This window comes from Papio anubis, chromosome 11, assembly GCF_008728515.1.
Source record: "Papio anubis isolate 15944 chromosome 11, Panubis1.0, whole genome shotgun sequence".
Taxonomy (NCBI): Eukaryota; Metazoa; Chordata; class Mammalia; order Primates; family Cercopithecidae; genus Papio; species Papio anubis.
Window position 1 is genome coordinate 30,201,262 of NC_044986.1, and position 6,447 is coordinate 30,207,708.

Consider the following 6,447-nt stretch of genomic DNA (forward strand, 5'->3'; position numbering starts at 1 on the left):
CACTGCAAGCTCCACCTCCCAGGTTCACACCATTCTCCTGCCTCAGCCTCCCGAGTAGCTGGGACCACAGGCACCCGTCACCATTCCTGGCTAATTTTTTGTATTTTTAATAGAGATGGGGTTTCACAGTGTTAGCCAGGATAGTCTCTATCTCCTGACCTCGTGATCTGCCCACCTCGGCCTCCCAAAGTGCTGGGATTTCAGGCGTAAGCCACCACGCCCAGCCTGAAATAAATTTTTAAAGTAAAAGGTGTAAAGCATTTAAAAAGACAAGTCAGAATACTTCAGGAACCACATAGCCAACACAAACTTTATCCTCAAATGAGTTATGTTTGCCTCGCACTAATAAACTTTGATTCCACTCAAATTAGAGCAAGAATCTTCCATACATAAGTATCTTCCCTGCCCAATAATTCAAAGAAAAAACATCCAAAATGATTAGTAAAGAAAATTGTAAGAATTAACAGTCTCTTTAAATTTGTTTTAAATATTTTTGAGGTTTAAAAAGTGCTTAAAGTTTGCCCTAGTAGGAAAACATTATCTGAATGAATACCCTAATGGCAAACCACTGTAAAATGCTTTAGCTACATTTGGGGGAGAGGCGTAGGGATTATCTTCAAAGCACCCCAGCTCTCTTGATGAGAAGGTCAGAGGTACACTGGTTTGTATTACTGCAACATCCATAAGGTGATGTAGATTGCTTTTCCTTCAGAAAGGGCTTTATCAGAAGGGCATTACCCTTGACCTGCAAATTTGGCTGACAATTTACTGATAAGATTAATAACCTTTGGGTTGCTGTGGTATTTTGACATATTTGCTGGGTTCTGAGCCACATCCTGGAAGGCCACTATAACTTCTGGATCCTGCACGGCTGCAAGAACCTCTGGATCACTAAGCATTTCATTGAGTCCAGGCATTCCGGCCATTCCAGGCATTCCCTCTCCCATTCCAGGCATTCCTCTGGGAAAATTACCAGGCATTCCCCCAGGAAAGCCACCTGGAAAAGAGCCATACTGAGCTCCTGACTGGCTTCTTCTTCCCTCTGGGCTCTCTCATGCTCTTCTCGAGCCTTCTTAACTCTTTCTGTTCTTTCTTTGATCTCTTGCTCTTCAAGTTTTCGCTCATACTTTCTCCGATGTTCTGCAATTTTCTGTACCTTAGGTTGAACTTCTTTCAGCATTGCACTAGCATCTTCATCATAATCCAATTTACAGGCAAGGGCAAGATCATGGGCTGCTTCTTCCCAGTGGCCTAGAAGTCTATGTGCTTTCCATCATCACTTGTAAGGCTGAGCTGAATCAGGATTTATTTCAATGGCTCTGTCACAGTCCCAGATGGCGGAATTTGGCTTCTGTAATTTGACGAAGACACTGGCTTTCTTGGCATACAAAACGGCCAAGTGAGGATTCAGCTTGATGGCATCTGTGAATAAGTCAATGGCTTTCTGCAGTTCATTGTTATTTAAGGCTTCAATAGCAGCCACTTTCTTATCATTTGCCTGATCCATCATCACCTCTGTTATCCCATTTCTTGAGGGCCATCAGTGTCTGGTTCAATCACACCTTAATTATCAATTTCTAGCTCACTTTCCCTACTTGATGTTTCGTCTGCCTTTAAGTCTTCCTCTACCTTCTTACTATCAAGTTTTTCTTTGGTATTTTCTTCTGATTTACCTTTCTGAGTAGTAGGTGGTACTTTATCTCCCTGCTCTCCACCCACTCCCTCAGGAAGCTCATTTCCTCGGTGTGCAGAATGCTTGGATCCTGAAAATGTTTTTACAAAGGCCCGAAACTCATTCACTTTGCAGGGGTCCATGGTTGGGAGGCGGTGGGTGAAGCTGAGGGGCTGCAGCCCAGTTCCAGGCCCAGATGCTGGCTTGGCATGACGGTGCAGAAGGGCCAAACCTATGTATATCTAAATGTAGTGACTAATGTCTACCTGTAACTTCTGATCCCCTAACATAAATAAAATCAAGCTGTAACCCAACCACCTGGGGCACACGTTCTCAGGACCTCCTGAGGCTATGTCATGGGTCATGGTTCTCACATTTGGCTCAGAATAAATCACTTCAAATATCTTACAGAGTTTAGTTTTTTTGTTTTGTTTTGTTTTTCTTGAGACAGAGTCTTGCTCTGTCACCCAGGCTGAAGTACGATGGCACTCTCGAATAGCTGGGATTACGGGTGCGTACCACCATGCCTGACTAATTTTTGTATTTTTAGTAGAGACAGGGTTTCACCATATTGGCCAGGATGGTCTTGAACTCCTCACTTCATGTGATCCACCCACCTCAGCCTCCCAAAGTGCTGGGATTATAGGCATGAGGCACCATACCCATCCTGAATTTGGCTTTTTTCATCAACAATATTATTCTTCATTTTAAGAGAAAGAGAAAATAGCAACATTGAAGAACCCAAAAATAGTAAGTGAATTTGGCTTATCAAGATATAATTCTTTTTTTTAATGCTGCAGATTTCCTCAACCAGGTTATATTATATGGTTCAAGGAAAACTAATAGAATGAAACAAAGGGCTTTTTCTGGCCCACCACTAAAGAAAGGGTAGTATGGCACTGAACAGGAAGGCCTACTTTTGTTTGACTCTCTAGTCTGTATCTCTTTCTAGCCTTTTGTCCTAATCCCCTGTGTATTAGTTTCCTACTGCTGCTGTAACAAATTATCATAGATTTAGGGGCTTAAAACAGCACAAATTTATTATCTTACAGTTCTGGAAGTCAGAAGTCTGAAGTGGGCTACAATGAGCTGAAATCAGGGTGTCAGCAGGGCTGCATTCCTTCTGGAGACTCTGGGGAGCAATCAGTTTTCTTGTGTCTTCCAGCCTCTAGAGGCCTCCTGCGTTCCTTGGCTTGCGGTCTTCTCTCATCTTCCTAGCTTGCAATGGCAGGTCAGATCTTTCTCACATGCATCACTTGGACCCTGACTCTCCCCTTCCCACTTTCCCATTTTAGGATCCTTGGATCCTCCTGGAAAATTCAGGCTCCTCTTCCTATTTAATACCATATAGTTAGCATAGTTAATTTCACCTGCAAACTTAATGCTCTTTTGCCACGTAATTGTAACGTAATCACAGGTTCTGGGGATTAGGCCATTATTCTGCTTACCATGCTGCTAAGGTTAGATGCAGATCCTAGTACTTTACCCATCCTTTTTCTTATAAGCATGAATGGCTAGTATCTGACCAAAGAATTAGTTGAAATGAACTCTTTTGGGTTTGGTGAAAGTAAAAGTTATAAACTCAACTACTTGCCACTCAAATGAGAGATTTATTTACGCTGAACCCAAGATGATGCTTGTTACAACAGGAGTGCTGTAGGTGTCAGGTAAGGGAGGACCTTAGTATCATGCACTTCCGTGTGAAGGGACCACCAAACAGGCTTTGTGTGAGCAATAAAGCTGTTTATTTTTACCTGGGTGTAGGCAGGCTGAGTCCGAAAAAGGAATCAACAAGGAAGATAGGGGTGGGCAGTTTTATAGGATTTGGGTGGGTAGTGGAAAATTATAGTCAAAGGGGGTTTTTCTCTTGTGGGCAGGGGTGGTGGTCACAAGGTGCTCAATGGGGGAGCTTCTGAGCCAAGAGAAGGAATTTCACAAGGTTTTTTCTGTTTTGTTTTGTTTTTGAGACAGAGTCTCGCTCTGTTGCCCAGGCTGGAGTGCAGTGGCATGATCTCGGCTCACTGCCAGCTCTGCCTCCTGTATTCATGTCATCCTCCTGCCTCGGCCTCCTGAGTAGCTGGGACTACAGTCACATGCCGCCATGCCCAGCTAATTTTTTGTATTTTTAGTAGAGATGGGGTTTCACCATGTTAGCCAGGATGGTCTCCATCTCCTGACCTTGTGATCTGCCTGCCTCGGCCTCCTAAAGTGCTGGGATTACAGGCGTGAGCCACTGTGCCTGGCCAGGATTTCACAAGGTTAATCGCTCAGTTAAGGTGAGGCAGGAACAAATCACAATGGTGGAATGTCATCAGGTAAGGCAGGAACCAGCCATTTTCACTTGTTTTGTGATTCTTCACTTGCTTCAGGCCATCTGGATGTATACATGCAGGTCAGAGGGGATATGATGGCTTCACTTGAGCTCAGAGGCCTGATATTCCTGTCTTCTTATATTAATAAGAAAAATGCCATAAAATAGTGTTGAAGTTTTGGGGCAGAGAAAATTTTGGAGAGGTGGTATGGAGAGATAATTGGCGATGTTTCTCAGGACTGCTTTGAGTGGGGTTAGGGGTGGCATGGGAACCTAGAGTGGGAGAGATTAAGCTAGAGGAAGATTTTGTGGTAAGAGGTGATATTGTGGGGTTGTTTGAAGGAGCATTTGTCATATAGAATGATTGATGATGGCCTGGATAAGGTTTTGGATGAATTCGGAAACTAAACAGAAGGCACAAGGTCTGAATAAGAGAAGGAGAAAAACAGGTATTAAAGGACTAAGAATTGGGAGGACCCAAGACATCCACTTAGAGAGTGCCCAAGGGGGTTCAGCATAATTACTTGTGTGGTTGGCGAGTTTTTGGGCTCTATCCTTGAGTTTTTTTTATGTTGTCATACACCAGGACAGATTGATTTAGGTAAAAACAACACTCATCATTTAAAAATATACAGTCCCCTTTTTTTAGCAGTGAGTAAGTTGAGGTCTCAGCGATTTCGGAGGAAAGAGAAATACAAAGCCAGCAATTGTTTGTTAAAGAAGGATTAGAAACGGCTAGCAGAGAGTGAGTGAGATTAATAGTGTGGTAGAGATAGCTGGGGAGAGGTAGAGGGTGGCATAAGAACAAGAATGAGAAAAAGAGTGAGTATAAAAGCAAAGAACAGGACTTCATCAGGGTGAAAGTATTGGAGGGTGCCCTGTCAGCAAAGATCATCCATCCACTCCAAGAGGGAGTCAAGAGGGGTGGACTGGGGATAGTACCAGGAGATATCCAGTACGATGGTTTGGAGGAAAAGTGTAAACTGGCAGTGTAAACAAGGGCAGGGCATTTATGAGTAGCTGAGAATGGTGAATAGGAGTATGACTAGACAGAAGATAGTAGGGATGACACGTTTTTGGGTTGCAGTCCAAGTAGTGGGGGTGACTGCATAAAGCCCTGTTGTAAAGAGTAGGGTAAGGAAGACGAGACCTAATAAAAAGGAAAGGATGTGTTAGACTTATAAGGGTTACTATTATCCTTTAGGAATGCAGGTGAGTTTAAGGGAAGTAGGAGAGAGTACATGCGACTCCCAGGAGGAAGAGGAGAAATCAGACTGGCTATCCAACAGACACAGCTTTATTCTGGAACAGTGAACCCAATGGAGAGGGTCCTGTAGGCAGATGGCAGTTAGGGTACTATAGATGACTAAGTAGGGTCTGGTCCATTGAGATTGTAGTTTGAGGGGTCAGATTCTTAGCAAGAACTGATCATCCAGCTAGGGTGTCTTCATATGGCTGGGAATCTGGAGTAGGCAAGAGAAGATTAGCAGCCTGGTGAATTTCCTGTCTAGCCTGCTGGAGGACTGGAAGATAATCACCTAGAGGGCTGGTATCTGAAATGAGACTGGGGCCTAATAAAAAGGAGCGTCCATACAGGAGCTCAAATGGGCTGTACCCTGTAGAATCCTGAGGACAGGCCCAAATTCTGAGAAGGGCAAGTGGTAAAAGTACTGTTCAGTCTTTTTTAAGTTGGAGGCTGAGCTTGGTGAGGTGTGTCTTTAAAAGACCATTAGTTCTTTCTGCCTTTCCTGAGGATTGAGGGCAATAAAGAGCATGAAGATTCCACTGAATGCCCAAGGCCTGGGAGACTGCCTGAGTGACTTGACTAATAAAGGCTGGTCCATTATAGAACTGTACAGAGGTGGGAAGGCCAACTCGAGGAATTACGTCTGACAGAAGGGAAGAAATGACCGCGGTGGCCTTCTTGGACCCTGTGGGAAAGGCCTCTACCCATCCAGTACAAATGTCTACCCAGACCAAGAGATATTTTAGTTTCCTGACTCAGGGCATGTGAATAAAGTCAATTTGCCAGTCCTGGGCAGGGGCAAATCCCCGAGTTTGATGTGTAGGGAAGGGAGGGGGCCTGAACAATCCCTGAGGAGTAGCAGAATAGCAGGTGGAACACTGAGAAGTGATTTCCTTGAGGATAGATTTCCATGATGGAAAGGAAATGAGAGGTTCTAAGGTACAGGCTAGCGGTTTGTAACCTACATGGAAGTTATGAAATGACAACAGATTAGAATGGGCCTGTGAGGCTGGAAGGAGATATTTTCCTTGGTCCAAGAACCATTTGCCTTGTGTGGGAAGAGACTGACGGGTGGAAGTTTCACTGGGAGAGTATATGGGAGTGATCAATGAGAAGGAGAAAAACTGGCCGTGAGGGACAGAAGTTAGAATGCTAGCTACTTCTTTTTTTTTTTTGAGACTGAGTCTTGCTCTGTCGCCTCAGCCTCCGGAGTGCAGC

General features: G+C 44.2%; 1 pseudogene; it reads right to left on the reverse strand.

Moving 5' to 3' along the window:
• Positions 1-734: 734 nt before the first annotated feature.
• LOC101002614 lies at positions 735-1,815 on the reverse strand (annotated as a pseudogene).
• Positions 1,816-6,447: the final 4,632 nt, after the last annotated feature.